Source organism: Triticum aestivum, chromosome 2A (genome assembly GCF_018294505.1).
Source record: "Triticum aestivum cultivar Chinese Spring chromosome 2A, IWGSC CS RefSeq v2.1, whole genome shotgun sequence".
NCBI classification, from domain to species: domain Eukaryota; kingdom Viridiplantae; phylum Streptophyta; class Magnoliopsida; order Poales; family Poaceae; genus Triticum; species Triticum aestivum.
In genome coordinates this window covers 556,977,161-556,994,005 of record NC_057797.1, presented here as the reverse complement: position 1 = coordinate 556,994,005, position 16,845 = coordinate 556,977,161, and positions in this window count along the sequence as shown.

The window sequence follows — 16,845 nt, the reverse complement described above, 5'->3', positions numbered from 1 at the left end:
GTATGTTGCTACATCATCATCGTCGTCATGTTCGATCTTCGGGTCGCCGTACTTGTCGAAGTCTTGCTCATTGGCTACTCCATCCATTCCGATGACCTTCCGCCTCTCCTCACGACAACACGACTGGGCTTTGACGGGTCGGTAATGAAGAAGCATTGGTCCACTTGGGAAGCCAGTACCCATGGCTCATTTTTTGCGGTGACGTTTGCGCCTGCGGTCTTGGATTTGGCTTTGGGTATAACCATGGTGGTGAAATACCGGTCTTCTTTTAGAACGCTCTTGGCCCATCTGACACGGAACATCGGGACCTTCTCTCCAGCGTAGTTCAGCTCCCAGATCTCCTCGATCCTTCCGTAGTATCTATCCTTGTCGTTACCGGTGTAGGTTTCCATCGTTACCCTAGAGTTCTGATAACCATCGTTCTTCATGTCCTTGTCCTCGGTGTAGAATGTGTAGCCGTTGATATCGTACACCTCATAGGTCATCAGGTTGTGCTCGGTGCCCTGTGACAAGGCGAATATGAGTTGTTCTTCCGCGGAAGAATCCTCATGTAAAGGGTACGACAGAAGCTTCTGCTTGAATTCGGATGTAACTTTTCGAGTAGATGATTTTTCATATAAAAACTTTTTCAACCGAGTTCGTACGCAAAAGTTATGCCCATTTTACAAATTCTCGAGAGATTTCGCAAATAAAGTCAAAATTCATATTTGTAAATTTTCATAACAACTAGACCACATATCACATGGGAAACTTATTTTCTTTTATTTTTTTGACATTTCCATCATTTTTGTTAATTTTTTTAAAAACTGAAAAGGCGGTCCACGAGGGGGAGGTGCATTCGGTGGAAGTGGTGGCCAAGTTACTAATGGCGCACCGTGGTAGTGGTGCGCCATTACTAGTTCAACTAGTAATGGCGCACCACTCCAACGGTGCACCATTAGTAGTTTTGAAAAAAATTAAAAAAAATTCACTAATGGCGCACCATGGGAGTGGTGCGCCATTACTAGTTCAACTAGTAATGGCGCACCACTCCCACGGTGCGCCATTAGTAGTTTTGAAAAAAAAAAAAAATTTTACTAATGGCGCACCGTGGATGTGGTGCGCCATTAGTATTTGGACACTAATGGCGCACCAACACATGGTGCGCCATTAGTATATAGTAATGGCGCACCACATGTCTGGTGCGCCATTAGTGTCAATTCCATCTATAGCCCTTTTCCTAGTAGCGCCGGTCGGTGGCCCGGAGCACTAAATTGAGGAGGAGGAGCTTGTACATTGATGGATGCATATTTATTCTTACCTTTTGTAACCACCACTGCGGTCGCATCATCATCATGGCCTTAATTCTTATTGTGATGTTGCATTCTCATTCCAGTCAATACCGACATGTGTGATCCCTTTGCTTAATTATATGCATCACTGTAATTAGTACTCCATCTGTCAATTTATAAGTTGTTCTTACCTTTTCCATCAACTTCATGCAATGCGCAAGAATCTTGCTAGAAACACTAGAACATGTCAGACCGCATGTGACCAAACCGACGATGTGCCAACCTAACTACTACGTACCATGCTTATCTGGCAGAAATAGCCCCGCCCTAGCGTTTCCAATCGTTATTTCTATCTATTGATCGTGCCAAGGAGCAGAACCAAAATGTTACAATTTATACATGTTTCACTACTCCTACTCCTATAAAAGACTCAGTTGGTGATGGTGGTGTGCCTGCCATCTGTCGTTTTGCAACAAACGCACGGGCACATTGCTAGTGAAAGGAAAAGGCCTGCCTCGTTCGCGTCGCACTCCCCCCACACATGCCCTAGAATCGGGAGTACTCCATGGCCCGTCCGGCACGACACATAGCTTAGGGAAGGCGTGTTGCCTAGCATTTTCACTTTCATGTGGGACCGCCGTTAAGCAAACCGACTATTGGCAAACCGCACCCCGCCCGCCGCTGGGTTGGAAAACCGAAGATCTAGCTGTAGCACGGAAGCCAAGAAATTTGGTGTCAGATGGGGCTCGTTGATAGAGTAGGAGCATTTCGTACTACTCTACTCCTACTAGTACCAAGTTTGTACTATACAACTAGTACTACCACTATACAACTAGTAGGTACGTGCACGGCACTACATCGTAGGAACAAAAAACGGGAAGATCTTGTTTTGGGTGATTTATATTTTTTTAGTCAACATAGTAATATGATGTGGGGGGCACCCATGAAGCTTATGTGGCTTGGTTGCATGGCTATGAAAGGCTAGAGAAAAATAAATAGATAATGTGTTTAGAGTGCACTCCACTAAATAGATATACTTTGGATCCATTGCAATGAGCCGGCACATCTATATCTATACCCCCTATATGGAGTGTGAATAACTTTGAAAGTTGGTCATTGGATGAAGCCAATCTGACGGTACAAAGATTGCAAATCCGAGCACTACTGGCCGTTGGATATCATCTACATTCCACCAGATTCTGCCACATGTAGAATATAGAAGACTCCAGGGTTGAACTTCATTCATGACTAACTTTGCCACAACTAAGCTTAGGCAAAGTGTGTATTCCACAAAAAATGTGGCTAACAAAATGGCCACCACAAGTGTGGCAAGATTTGGCAAGAACTTGAGTCTATGACAGGTGGACCATGTAGCTAGAAAAGTGTGGCAAGCTACAAGTGTAGCAATAAACCAAACACATGCCTGGTGTGTTTGGTAGGGTGTATGAAGAGTGCATGATTCCAATTCCAATCGTTTGTAGTTCCATGATCCCGTAACATCACATAGCCTATACCATGTTAATGCATCTCCCTTCAAAGATAAAGGGAAGACCTTCTTCTTAATAACATCATCGGGCACACCTGCAAGCTTAAATAATCCACAATCTTCATCCACATATATTAGGTGCTCATCAGGATGCATTGTTCTGTCTCCTGCAAAAGGATTAGCTAGCAGTTTTTCTATCATACCCGAAGGAATCTCAAAGTAGACATTTTCATTTTCAGTAGGTTCAATAGGTTGAGGAGCAACTCTTTGCTCTACTGGTCGGGGTGAAGATACCCCGAACAATCCCCTCAGAGGATTACTTTCCATAGTAACAAGTGACAGTAAATTTCAGCACACTATATAATTTTTTCCTTACCAAATTCCACCTACCGAAGGCGCTTCACTCCCCGGCAACAGCGCCAGAATAGAGTCTTGATGACCCACAAGTATAGGGGATCTATCGTAGTCCTTTAGATAAGTAAGAGTGTCGAACCCAACGAGGAGCAGGAGGAAATGATAAGCGGTTTATGGCAAGGTATTCTCTGCAAGCACTGAAATTATAGGTAACAGATAGTTTTGTGATAAGATAATTTGTAACGAGCGACAAGTAACAAAAGTAAATAAAGTGCAGCAAGGCGGCTCAATCCTTTTTGTAGCAAAGGACAAGCCTGGACAAATTCTTATATAGAGAAAAGCGCTCCCGAGGACACATGGGAATTATCGTCAAGCTAGTTTTCATCATGTTCATATGATTCGCGTTCGGTACTTTGATAATTTGGTATGTGGGTGGACCAGTGCTTGTGTACTGCCCTTATTTGACAAGCATCCCACTTCTGATTAACTTCTATTGCAAGCATCCGCAACTACAACAAAAGTATTAAGGTAAACCTAACCATAGCATGAAACATATGGATCCAAATCAGCCCCTTACAAAGCAACGCATAAACTAGGGTTTAAGCTTCTGCCACTCTACCAACCCATCATCTACTTATTACTTCCCAATGCCTTCCTCTAGGCCCAAATAATGCTGAAGTGTCATGTAGTCGACGTTCACATAACACCACTAGAGGAGAGACAACATACATCTCATCAAAATATCGAATGAATACCAAATTCACATGACTACTAATAGCAAGACTTCTCCCATGTCGTTAGGAACAAACATAGCTACTCACAAAGCATATTCATGTTCATAATCAGAGGGGTATTAATGTGCATATAGGATCTGAACACATGATGTTCCACCAAATAAACCAACTAGCATCAACTACAAGGAGTAATCAACACTACTAGCAACCCACACGTACCAATCCCAGACTTAGAGACAAGAATTGGATACAAGAGATGAACTAGGGTTTGGGAGGAGATGGTGCTGGTGAAGATGTTGATGGAGATTGACCCCCTCCCGATGAGAGGATCGTTGGTGATGACGATGGCGATGATTTCCCCCTCCCGGAGGGAAGTTTCCCCTGGAGAACAGCTCCGCCAGAGCCCTAGATTGGTTCCACCAAGGTTCTGCCTCGTGGCGGCAGAGTCTTGTCCCGAAAGCTGGCTTATGATTTTTTTTCATCGAAAGACTCCATATAGCAGAAGATGGCCATCGGAGGGCCACCAGGGGGCCCATGAGGTAGGGGGCGCGCCCAGGGGGGGTAGGGCGCACCCCCCACCCTCGTGGGTAGGGGTGTGCCCCCTGGTGAACTTCTTGCGCTCAGTATTTTTTATATATTCTAAAAATGACTTCCGTGAAGTTTCAGGACTTTTGGAGCTGTGCAGAATAAGTCTCTTATATTTGCTCCTTTTCCAGCCCAGAATCCCAGCTGCCAGCATTCTCCCTCTTTATGTAAACCTTGTGAAGTAAGAGAGAATAGGCATTAGTATTGTGACATAATGTGTAATAACAGCCCATAATGCAACAAATATCGATATAAAAGGATGATGCAAAATGGACGTATCAATGTGTACCTTACAAGTAGTTGGGAGTAGTAGTAAGAAACAAATCTGGGTTTGGCACGAGCTCGTACTGCGGGAGCACCACAAGGCCTGCTGCAGGAGTTACATTTCCCTCTCGGGGCCCACGGGACCGAACTGCAGTGGCTTAGTGCCCGGCCTATGAGTCAATGACATGTGGACCTTAAGTGCGGCTGGCCCACATGTCATTCTCATGGTGGTGGTGTGGTTCGCAACTCACTCATTCAAGATGAACCGGCCGGTGGTGGTGTGGTCGTGGCGAGGGTGCCACAACTAGGCGTCGGGGCGTTATGAGGCGTAGATGGCCACACCGGCGGGTACTACCTGTAGTACATAAGTACTCTAGCTGAGGATTGATGCCCGGGACGAAATGTGTCTCAGCCGCTGTATGACAATTCGATGGTGCGGTAGTATGGATCGGAGCACAGCAGCGGAGCAGGCAAACCGCGTCCAATTGGGTGTGGCTGTGGTAGAAAGTTGATGGTTGCCGCAGTTCAGCTGACCCGCATGTCATGCACACAAAGGCAGAGGAGCGGTGGGGCCGAGAGGGATGAGGCGCACGTCGGGGGGATGAGGATCCCCTAACATGAACAATCCTACCATTCTTTCACTGACATGTGGGACCCCCAAGTGTGGGTCCCACCTGTCAGCGAAGGAAAGGCAGGGTAAGGAAGTGATAGCCACGTCAGAGGATCAATGTCTACGTCAGGGGACGTCGTGCTTACAGGTAGGGTTGGAGCGGCGTCGTGGGAATCACGTGTGGGTGTGGCAGTGGTACAAACAAGAAACGTGATGGTCGCCATGGTTCAACTTCCATGGACAAGTTGTCATGTCTGCTAACACATGTATATCAAAACTAGAGTGTTTATATTTGAAGCACATGAACAAGTATTATTCTACTACTTTGGATCCATTGCAACGCACGGGCCAGCACATTGGTAGTAGTAGTGTCTATCTCTATCTCTAGAGGCCTTCCCTCGTTCATCCTTTTCTCTCACAAGATAAACTACTCATACAAATGCATCTTGATGTTCCGTGGAATGCACGAGGATGTTTCCTTGGGGGTCTCTCCAACGCGGCGTGGTCGTAGTTACAAGTTGATGCCCCTTGAGATGCCAACGTTGAGGGGCACTCGGATTTCCTCCGATGAGCAGGTAAGATGAGTTTGATCACGTAGTAAATGCATTCTGAAGACTACTTCCATGTCCATTTCCTAATTCTCCCCCTGCCCACTGTTTCACAAGTTAGGCTCGGTGCAAGTGGAGATTGGCTTGCATATGTACGGGAGGGTACCAACATCAATTTGCACAATATTTACAATGGTGACACTGTTCCCGTACAACCTTTGTCCAACATTGGGATCAGCCATGCAACGGGCCACCGCATGAATTGGTACGATGGAACCACGGTGAGAATGAATAAGATAACACGAACCTTGCACATGGCGGTCAAAGCTGGACCATGCTGTCTGCGGCCGATTTGTTGTCGTACGAGTACGAAGATGATGTGCTCCTTTCTAACCGCATCTTCGCGGTGACAAACCAGGGGACTTGTTTCGTATCAGACACATCCTACGATATACTCCCTCTCTCCCAGTTTATTTGTTTTGAATCTTTTTGTTTTATAAGTTTCAAATTCAAATTTAGAGCTCCCCATCACATGTTGAGATTAAAGTGTCCATTAAATCATTGCGTGCATGTATATTAAAGAAAAAATTCTTGAGTTTGGCATGAGTTCGTGCAGTGGTAGCACTAGGCTGGTGCAGGAGTTACATTTCCCTCTCGGGGCCCTCGGGACTGAGCTTCAACGCCTTACTACACCTACCTTTGAGTCAATAACATGTGGACCCGATAGGTGGCTGGTCCACATATAATGCTCCTGAAGGCAGAGGGGTAGTGGGGCCGAGAGGGGTGAGCCACAGGTCGGGAGACATGTGGTGTCATGGGTTCGTGCGGCGTCGTAGGAATCGCGTGTGGCTGTGGTAGAAACTTGATGCTCGCTGCATTTAAGGTGGCCCACACGTCATGCACACATAGGTAGAGGGGCGGTGCGGCCGAGTGGGGTGAGGCGCACGTCGGGGGACGTGGTGCTGTGGGTTGGAGCGGCATCATGGGAATCGCAAGTGGCAGTGGATGAAACGTGATGGTCGCCGTAGTTGAACTTCCAAGGACAAGTTGTCATGTCTACGGACACATGCATTGCATACCGATCACTGGAAGGAGTAGTAGAGAAAGCTAGGAGGATAAATAGTTCCTTATAGTCAAGTGGACCCACGTACTACTTGTTCCAAAGACATGCACACCATCGAAATAGTCCATCTATATCAATATACACCGAGAGGGAATAATTTTTTTGTACAAGAGAGGAAATAGTTCATCCATCCATAATGCCCTGCTGCTGGTGCAGCCTTATTTTCTTCTTCTTCTTCTTCTCATTTTTTTGTGGGAGACGGCTTCGCAACAAGCTCTTTAGACCTTGCAACTATCTCGAAACTCACACGGGCATCGAGGGCACCATATTTTATCTGCTCGTACGTCAAGGGATAATTCTCCCATCCAGACGACCTTAATGCCACCATCTCGTCACCCTTCTGAAGATTTGTACCGATCACAAAATTTGCTACATCGAATAGGGATAGTGTCTGTTTATCACAATCTTCTACAGGAATTTTGATTCTGGTTTGTAGGTCCACGATGCTTTTCAAATCAAGGTTGTACGGCTCCAGCTTATGTTTGTCCCCTTCGATGTCTGCCCCACAGAAGTATATGTCCTCCCAAGACAAGAAATCGTGAAGCTCACCTGGTATGGAGGGTGCGTGTATGATGTGGTACACCAAAACATCATCTTCGAGGCACAGCTGAAGGACGGCGGCGCGTTGGATCTTCCCAGTGGCACGCTCCATGTACTCTTCATCGAGACCGATGACCCTCGTCTCTACCTTTTCGAGGGAGTTGGATACATTGTTGATCCACTTATGAACAACCCTTGGGTGGACAGTGACAGTGGCAACTATGCTCAACGAGCCTTCGATGAGGAGATGTTGGACGCTAAAAACCTGCATCTCGATCTCTTTCGCCATTTGGAACCGTTGGAACGGAGGGTTTGGTTTGGAGAATTAGGATTAGATGGCTAGTCTAACTAAAGTAGTAGATGATTATTTAAAGAGGTTAAAACAATGTGAACGTGGTGGGGTTTGGATGCAAATGAAGACAAAGGGGAGGTGAAGAAGCCGAGGAAAATTAGTTCCCGATGGAGAAGTAAATGGGAGAAGTGGCATGCATGCGGTTGATTATACGACTAGGTAGACTAAACGAAAAGGTTATCCGGGTAGACTGAGGAGTCGTACCTGTTCGTGTACGTGACCATCCTTCCTGATAGGTGGGACCTATACAAACAGATAAAAAATGTGTCGTAGCTGGTCCAGATGGATATTGGCGCATGCGTGGGAGATACAACATTCTCTGGTTAAGGAATACACGGTTATCCTCATCAAAAAACAAAAGGCCCATCTTCGCGCTTCCACATGCACGAGAATTTGGTTTTGCTCGCAATATGGCTGATACCTGGAGGATGAAGTGAACAGGCATTCTAGCACGGGAGACCTATTTCCGCTATACAGTACTGGAGTACTCATGTTCCTACTACTAGTGGTAGTACAACTATGGTACACTTGATGGTCAAAGTACTATTCATCTGGTCCTCACAGTGAAGTGACAACACCCTATGCCTGACACTAGTCTAGGCGGCGTGTTCGGGATACCAAAGTCAGCCTCACCCTGTGCACTGTGCAGTTTGTCACCGCCGCTATACAACACATTAGCATGCCTCGCCTCGTCTCCCTCTCCCCTCCCATACCACCACTCCATCTCCATCTCCGTCTCCATCTAACTGTGCCCCCTGTACCGTCCCCTTGGTCGCACCGACAGCATTCTCCCCGGTAAATCAAGCCCCCCAAAACCGCCACCTTCCAAACTCCACCATGGCCGAACGCGAACCGCGCAGCATCCATATGAGCCGCGATTGGAGCAGTCTCCCCAGTGACATCCTCGACCTCTGTTGTTCGTGTATGGATATGTTGAGCACCCTGCGGCTGGCTGCATGCTCGAGGGACATGCACACGACCATTGTCGGAGAGAGGCCTAAGCTTTTCAAGACACCCTGCTTGTTGCTATCTAGTCTTGCGAGATTGGCTCACCATGATACAGATGCGTACATGATGCCCCTCGACTTCAATCCGATCTCCATTAGCCGAAACTTCTTTGCAGGTATGTAGTCGGTCACCATACATCATTTCCCTCGACTTCGATCTGTTCACCATTGCCCAAAACTTCTTGGCAGGTATGTACTGGGTCGGCATGAACTCCCACTGGATGGCTGGCTTTAGAGAAGGGGAAGATGGTAAAAAGTTGGTGCTCGTGAACTTCCAGACCTCCCATGAGATTATCCTTCCTCCTTTGCATTATATAGAGTTTTACCATCGCGATCCAAGTCATCTAGATTACCACGTCAGTTGGACGGACCTTGTTTTGCAGAAGATTGTAATCTGCCAAGTGCCCACACGACATGTGAACTACACAGACTTCAAGCTAATTGCCTTGTTCGACCACAGACTCGCCTATCTTTACGCCGGTGCCTTCTTTAGATGGAGACAACTCATCTCGCAGTGGGTCATCGTCAAAGTTGATACATACTTCTATGATGCTATTGAACACAATGGCATCATCTACGCGATCAACAAAGCAGATGGCACCACGTATTGCTGGGACAGTGCGTGTAAGTTGTTTCTGTCTCATGTTAATGATGACACCATGACACTGTTTGAACTTTTTGTGATGATTGGCATATCCCTATTTGCACAGAATTTGAGTAGAACTATGGCAATGTATTAGATACGACGTAAATCAGCTATATTTGGAATGAGTTAATTCATGCGATTGTGACCATGTCATTACAGCCAATTTGTACCCCTGAATAATCAAATGGTTAGGAATATATGGATATTCTCCTTATTTTACAGTAATCTATATACTACGACTAAATATGAGTGTGTATCAATGGCCATGTTAGTTTCCTCATTTTCATGATGTCGAAACATGCACCACACTGTTGGTTTCATCTAACCATACATTAGGGAAGTTAATGTGCATATGGAGAACTCTATATTTGGAAGTAGTGAAATCATGTAATGCTTACCATGTGTACATACCGATATTCTACCTTCAGCAATCAATGGCTAGAATAATATCCTCACAAAAATTTTGCTCACAGAACACGAGTATATAATAATGCATGGTATGTTAGTTACCTTGAAGAATTTGTTTGTGAGGACAGAACATGATCACATAACATGCATGACATGGTGGTTTCTTGTGAAGAATCGATTGCGAGATAACATGAGTATAACCATGCATGGCACTTCTATATTTTTGAACCAAGTATACATTTCCCTGTATTTTCCTCCCAGTTCCAACAGGGACATATCAATGTTGTTTCTTGCATTATCCTACTCATACTCTGAACAATGCTGATCTTACATTAACAATGCATGTCCTTTTTTGATAAGATGCAGTGTCCCTACAGTTACTGCCCTTTGTAAGCACAACTGGCTCCTCACTCAATTAGACGACGGTAAAAGACTGATGATCATTTGGACACATGAGCCAGAAAAGTTATATTGCAAAACCCCATGCTATACAAGCACCGCGAAATACGTGAGCAGGATACCAGCTTGTTGGGGCCTTCAGGATTTTTTAGTTGGAGGCGGGTAAACAGCCTTGGTTCACACTCTCTGTTTCTCAGACTCAATTATTCGATTAACTAGGAGATCACCATTGGCAAGGACCTTGATGGCAGAGAGGCTCTATTTGCTATGGAAAATTGTGTCTACACGACGAGCCCTAGGAGTTCGGGAGCAAACTCCCCTGATTGTCAACGATACATCCTGTAGCCAAAAGAAGGTGAGAATGACAAAGGCATCTAGATAAACTTTGATCCTTGGATGTCTCAATTACGACAGGTAGTGATGTGGTTCAAGCCTTCAGGTTGATAGGTAATTGGGCTGTCGCGTCAAAAGGGTGGAGTACTGGTGTCTCCGGATCATTGGTCGCTGAAGCGGGGCTGCAAATTATGATGGTGTTGGATCATATCTTTGAATGATTTGTTGTCTTTGCTGCTTGTTCTGGATGGGTAGTTCTTTCTTTTGTTATGCATATTCCTTGTCATTTGGTCATCATCGTCTATGTCACTCCTACTATGTAATAGTTGCCTCTGTTTAGAATGTTACTCTCATCTGGATCACGAGAGTCTAAGCGCTGCAGATGGGTGCGTTTTGGTGGTGTAGCAAGACTTCTTATGAACTATCATGTCTTGATGTTTATGTCAGTAGTAGTCACTAGTCAGTGTTTGAATGTTGTATATATCGTTGTTTCGAACCGTCTATTGTCTCGAACTACTGGTGGGCTAAATGAGGGCATCACCATTCTCCAGTGTTTAGAGTGTATATCCTTTTTTTCATGTTATATAATTTGAGATCAGTGTATTTTCAATGATGTACACTTGTTTGGGCCAGTGACGTGTCGTTGAATATGGGCCGAGTAGTAACACAATGCCAAACATGTCAATTATGACTCTCAGGCTGGGCTCTCAAAAGATCCTAAAAAAGGTTGGGCTCTCCAAAAAAGAAAGAATAAGGACTCTTATGCTGACATGTGGGCGCCACCGGTGTTTTCGTGCGCTTGCGCGCCGAGAGCATATTGGCGCGTGTTCGAAATTCATGCTACCTTTTCATCCCCAATCTCCCGTCCCTCCCCCACCTCTGGAATCTCGATTCCTACTCCAGTTGCCCCAAATCCCCCTCCTGTACTTCTTGTACTCAAGCGCACTATCATGTCACCGGTTAACGCGGATCACCGGTCAACGCCGGAGATCCTGAGGTCCGTCCTGCCTTCGGTCGCTGCGTGATGTCGCTCAACAGTGGCATGGCGGCGCTTGACAACCAGTTTGCCGGCAAAGTGCTGATGGTAACCATCAACGGCGACCGGCCTCCCGTCTCGCCGGACGACCTTGTCAAAGCTCTTGGCATTGCGCACGACATCCAAATAGGTGACTTGCTCTTCGAAGTCTGTCCACCACCGGCTGATTTCTTCATTAGGTTCCGGACAACTTTCGACCGCAGTCGTGTGTTCGAATCTTCCCGGCATTTGTTCTGCAATGGTGCGCTGGTGAGCTTTGATCGGTGGCACCCAGGATGGGGCTCGGTGCCCTTTGAGCTTGAGTTTTTAACAAAGCTTACCTTCCATGGTATGCCTTGATGTGCTTGGAACAGCAAGTCCATGAATGAGCTTATGAACGACCTTGGAGGTGAGCTCGCAAGTATGTTTGTTCCTCCAAACAGCTGGGCTCTAGCAGTTATGGCATGGATGAAGAAGCCGTCCACCATACCGAAGGTGATTGTCGTTGAGATACCGGTGCAGGAACCGGGGTTGTACTATTCGTCGCCACCAAGGCCACCGCGGACCACGTTAGGGATGTACCTGTATCGAGTGTTCGTGCATGTCGAAGAAGTGGTCAATCCATCAATTGAAGTCTTGCCGCTGCCGCTGGTGCCAGTGTCCGTCGATGACGTCCATTATAGGAGTCAATGTCAGACTTTCCCCGTGTTAATCAGAACGATGGATGGCACAGGGCCTACTCCATCGCACGGCGGAGGCCACTGCTTCTTTGGGAGAATAGGCAGGGTTGGCTGCCTGGATGTGCTCTAATTTGAGGTAACAACTGAATCTTGTCAGATACTAGTTAAATCCGAGCTATGGGTGTGAAGCACTGATGTGCCAGTACATTTGATTGTGACATGTTCTAATTTTGTACCTGAACTTTTTTTAGAAAGGGTTGTACATCAACTTAATGTGCTAGCAGAACTTATTGTGTTGTCTGTCTGTTTTCTTTGCACAGCATTCAAGATATTTCCCCGTCATTGATAAATATGATGAACCGTTATGGATGAGTTCGTTGGTTTCAACATAGCCCTACCCGTAGCGATCCACTCCTTCCATCCTGATTGTGCCGCTTGCGTGAAATTTTTATATGCAAGTTCAGTGTGTTATGATGTTCTATATGATTGTGTCAACTATATAAGTTTTTACTGAGCATCAGCAATACATAAGGCTGAAAGATGTATTTACGAGCATCGACCGATGGGTCTCTCTCTCTCACACACGCATACACACGCACACATGCACAAGTGGGACCCGTTGAATTATTTCTTTGCTCGTGACACCTTTTAATTAGGTTCCACTGTAATCTAACTTTTCTCTTAAGTTATTAATTGAGCTCAGTGACTTCAAAAAGTTGTACAGAAGCCTTGTTTGGGTCTTTCCGGCATCGCTGAATGTGGGCTGAGTAGCCATGTTAGGTTGTACTGTACTACATAGGCCTTTTTTCAACATCAGCAATGCAACTGGGCCGACAGTTGTACACAATATCCGGGTCAACTTCTCCGCCTCGCTGGGCTGCAAACTTTCATAGGAGGTATGCATTAGTCCTAGCAAGAAAATGGACTTTAAGAAATAATAAATGGGATGTAATTATAATAACTAGGCAGTAACTATAAAAAAAATGCACCAAACACGTAATTAGTTTAAAAAATATATTGTTTTTGGAATTTGAAAATTTTAATTTCATTACTTGTTGCGCGCAATACTTCATTGTGGGTAAAAATACAACTTTATTTTGGAATTATATTTAATCTGACTAGAAATTTCGGATAAAAATATTTTGGATCCCATAAAAATGTGGGAAATTTTTTTGAATTCTGTTTTGAGCGGTTGGCTGAATCATTAATCTTTTTTTTTGAGGAATGGTTGAAATTATTAATCTTTTTCCTAACTAGAAAATGGGTTGTACTTTTAACAAACTGTAAATGGGTTGTAGTAAATTCCATTAGAATTAAAAAATGTGATGTACATTCTTACAAATCGCAAATGGGATATATGTTCTCTGCCACACACTTGTGGGCCTTCTAAGTTGATGCGTCCCCTAAAAAAACTAAGTTGACGCGTATGCAAGGCTTTGTCAACAACACACGGTTCTGGCAGCTGCGGCCGTTGGATGTCCATCCAACAGATGTCATGCTTCTTCTTCAATCTCGAATATTCTTGCTTCAGCCGCCCCAAAAAAGATTCCTCCCCCTGACATCTGGGGCGCACTGTTTCGGAGGCTGACCTGTGGGCCTACTAAGTTGACACGTACCAAGGGCTTTGTCAACTTAGTGAATATAAATGATTCTAGCTCCAGTGACCATATGATGTCCACCCAATGGCCGTAGTGATTCTTCAACCTCTGTTCTTCTTGCTCCAGCCGCCCAAAGCAGCGCCGGTCATGACGCGTGCTCCTGCCTCCCGTGGCCGGCTGTGATGTCGCGGAGGCCTCACCGCCCCTACTACTCCCACCGCTGGCCACACCATCCCTCTACTCACCCACACCCCCTGTTATTCTGCGGCGACGACAGCCTCAGACCTCAGCGAACTAGTGAACCCTCATACTCCTCTACGCGTGGGCATCCATTGCCGCGTCTTCCCCGGCTCCGCGTCGTCCCCTTCCTAGGCCTCGCCGTCGTCCACAGCCCTGGTGCTCTCGGCGCAGCATGGTCAACGTGGTCAAGGAACGACGTCCATCGGACATGGACTGTACGTGGAGAGGCTGACAGCTGGGTCCACAGCCGCAGCAAGGAAGTGCCTCCTTATTATGCGGAAAATAATGATTCCTCCACCTGACAGCAGGGATCCACCGACGGGCAACCATATTTCGCAAAAAAATGTTTTCCCCCTGACTGTTGGGACCTACCAGCTACATCTTCGCACGCAAGGAAGTGCGTCCAGGCAAAAAAACTATCCCCCCCCCCCCGACTGCTGGGACCCATCAGCTACATCTTTGCACGCAAGGAAGTGCTTGACAGTCGGGACCCACGTGGTCGAAGTGTACGTAGCATTTTCATTCTGGTCGTGAACGTGTATGTACATACTGCTCGATGTAGAGGCGCGCACATGTCGTAGTAGAGGCGCGCACGTAGCATGTACACATACGTACAGTGGTCAGTGTGCAAGAAAGAAAATACGGCCACGTACGTACATACGGGCGGGGTCTCGAACGCCTACTCGCGCATACGTACGGCCAGGGCTCGTGTACATGGCTGGGTGGGAACGGAGAAACTGCGTCGTCGTCATGTTCATGGGGAGCCAACCGGCTAGGTCGGAACGGAATGCGTCGTTGTGTTCATCGGGAGGGCTTGGACAGAACATCTGATGGAAACGAGGTCTGGCGTACCGCAGAACGGAGGAAACGGCCTTGTGTTCGACTGGCCATGGTCGAAACGGGATCCTGTTCATCGAGAGGGGTCTGGAGTACCGCAAAACGGAGGAAACAAACCTCCTACAGTCGAAGCGGGGGTCCTGTTCATCGGGAGGGGTGTGGCGTACCGCAAAGCAAAGGAAACTGACTTGTGTTGGAGCGCTACGGTCGAAACGGGGGTCATGTTCATCGGGAGGGGTGTGGCGTACCGCAAAACGGGACTCCACGGGATACTGTTCATCTCCACCGTCGACCCCCTCCAGCCTCCACGGGCTACTGTTCATCCACCGTCCACCTCCTCCAGCCTCCACATGCGACTGTTCATCCACGGGCTCCTGTTCATCCAGCCTCCATCGCGCACTACTCCATCGGCTACTATTCAACCCGCCCTCTCCGTGGGCTCCTATTCAACCACCCCTCCACGGGCTACTGTTCATCTAGCCCTCCACCATCTACTGTTCATCTAGCCCTCCACGGGGTGGTCCTGTTCATCTAGCCCTCCACGGGGTCTTGTTCATCCAGCCCAACCGGCTCCATCGATCGGGGTCATGTTCATCCAGAGGCAACACCACGGGGTCCTGTTCATCCAAAAAAAACCAGCAACACTCACTGCTCATCCAGAGGCAGCATCGATCGGCTTCAGTTAGCAGCAGTAGCGAAGGAATCACTCGATCGGGTTCAGTTAACAGCCATCGATCGATAGCTCGGGTTCAGTAACGCGTAGCCTGCAGTGCAGTCGCTCAGGTTCAGTAGGCGAACGCCTCGCTCGGTTTCAGTTAGAGCCCAATGCCTCGCACCCATGCGCGTGCGTGTACGAGAGAAACTTGCAAACCTCTGTGAATCGCTCGGCCCCGACCACCCACCGTAACCGGGAACACCCTGATATTTTCCTCGCGCTCGCTTCTACCATGGTTTTTTCGGTCATGGACGGCCCAAAGATTGTCATGCAGCTGTGTCTCTGGCCTGCCCAGGACGAAAAGCCCATTTTCTATCATGATCTTTTGTCATAGAAGTAGGAGCCCACCACATCTATGATGATACCGGGTTTTGTCACAATTATCCTCATAGAAGTGTCATAAGTATGACAGAAAAAAAAATTCATTCGGCCCAAAATGTCACGGATGTGTCTTTTTTTTGTAGTGAGTTTATGCGCTATTCCGTAAGGGGCTGATTTGGATCCATATGTTTCATGCTATGGTTAGATTTATCTTAATTCTTCTTTCGTAGTTGCCAATGCTTGCTAGAGCAGGTAATCATAAGTGGGAGGCTTGCTCAAGTAAAAAACAACACCCAAGCACCGGTTCACCAACATATCAAATAATCAAAGTAATGAACACGAATCAAACAAACATGATGAAAGTGACTAGATGAAATTCCCGTGTGTCCTCAAGAACGCTTTACTTACTATAAGAGACCATTCCGGCCTGTCGTTTGCTGCAAAAAGGATTGGGATACATTGCTGCACCATAGTTACCATTAGTACTTATTGCTCGCTACAAATTATCTTGTTATCAAACTATCTATTACCGATAATTTCAGTGCTTGCAGACAATACCGTGCTGAAAATAGCTTGTCATTTCCTTCTGCTCCTCGTTGGATTCAGCACTCTTACTTATTGAAAGGACTAGAGTTGACCCCCTATACTAGTGGGTCATCATTTACCAAAGGTCGTATGCATGTGATTAGCTTACTACCAACACCGATGATGGCTTAGAATAGTGCGTACTCTATTTCTGTAAATGATGAAAGGCCCAATATCAAAGAATGGAGCAAAGT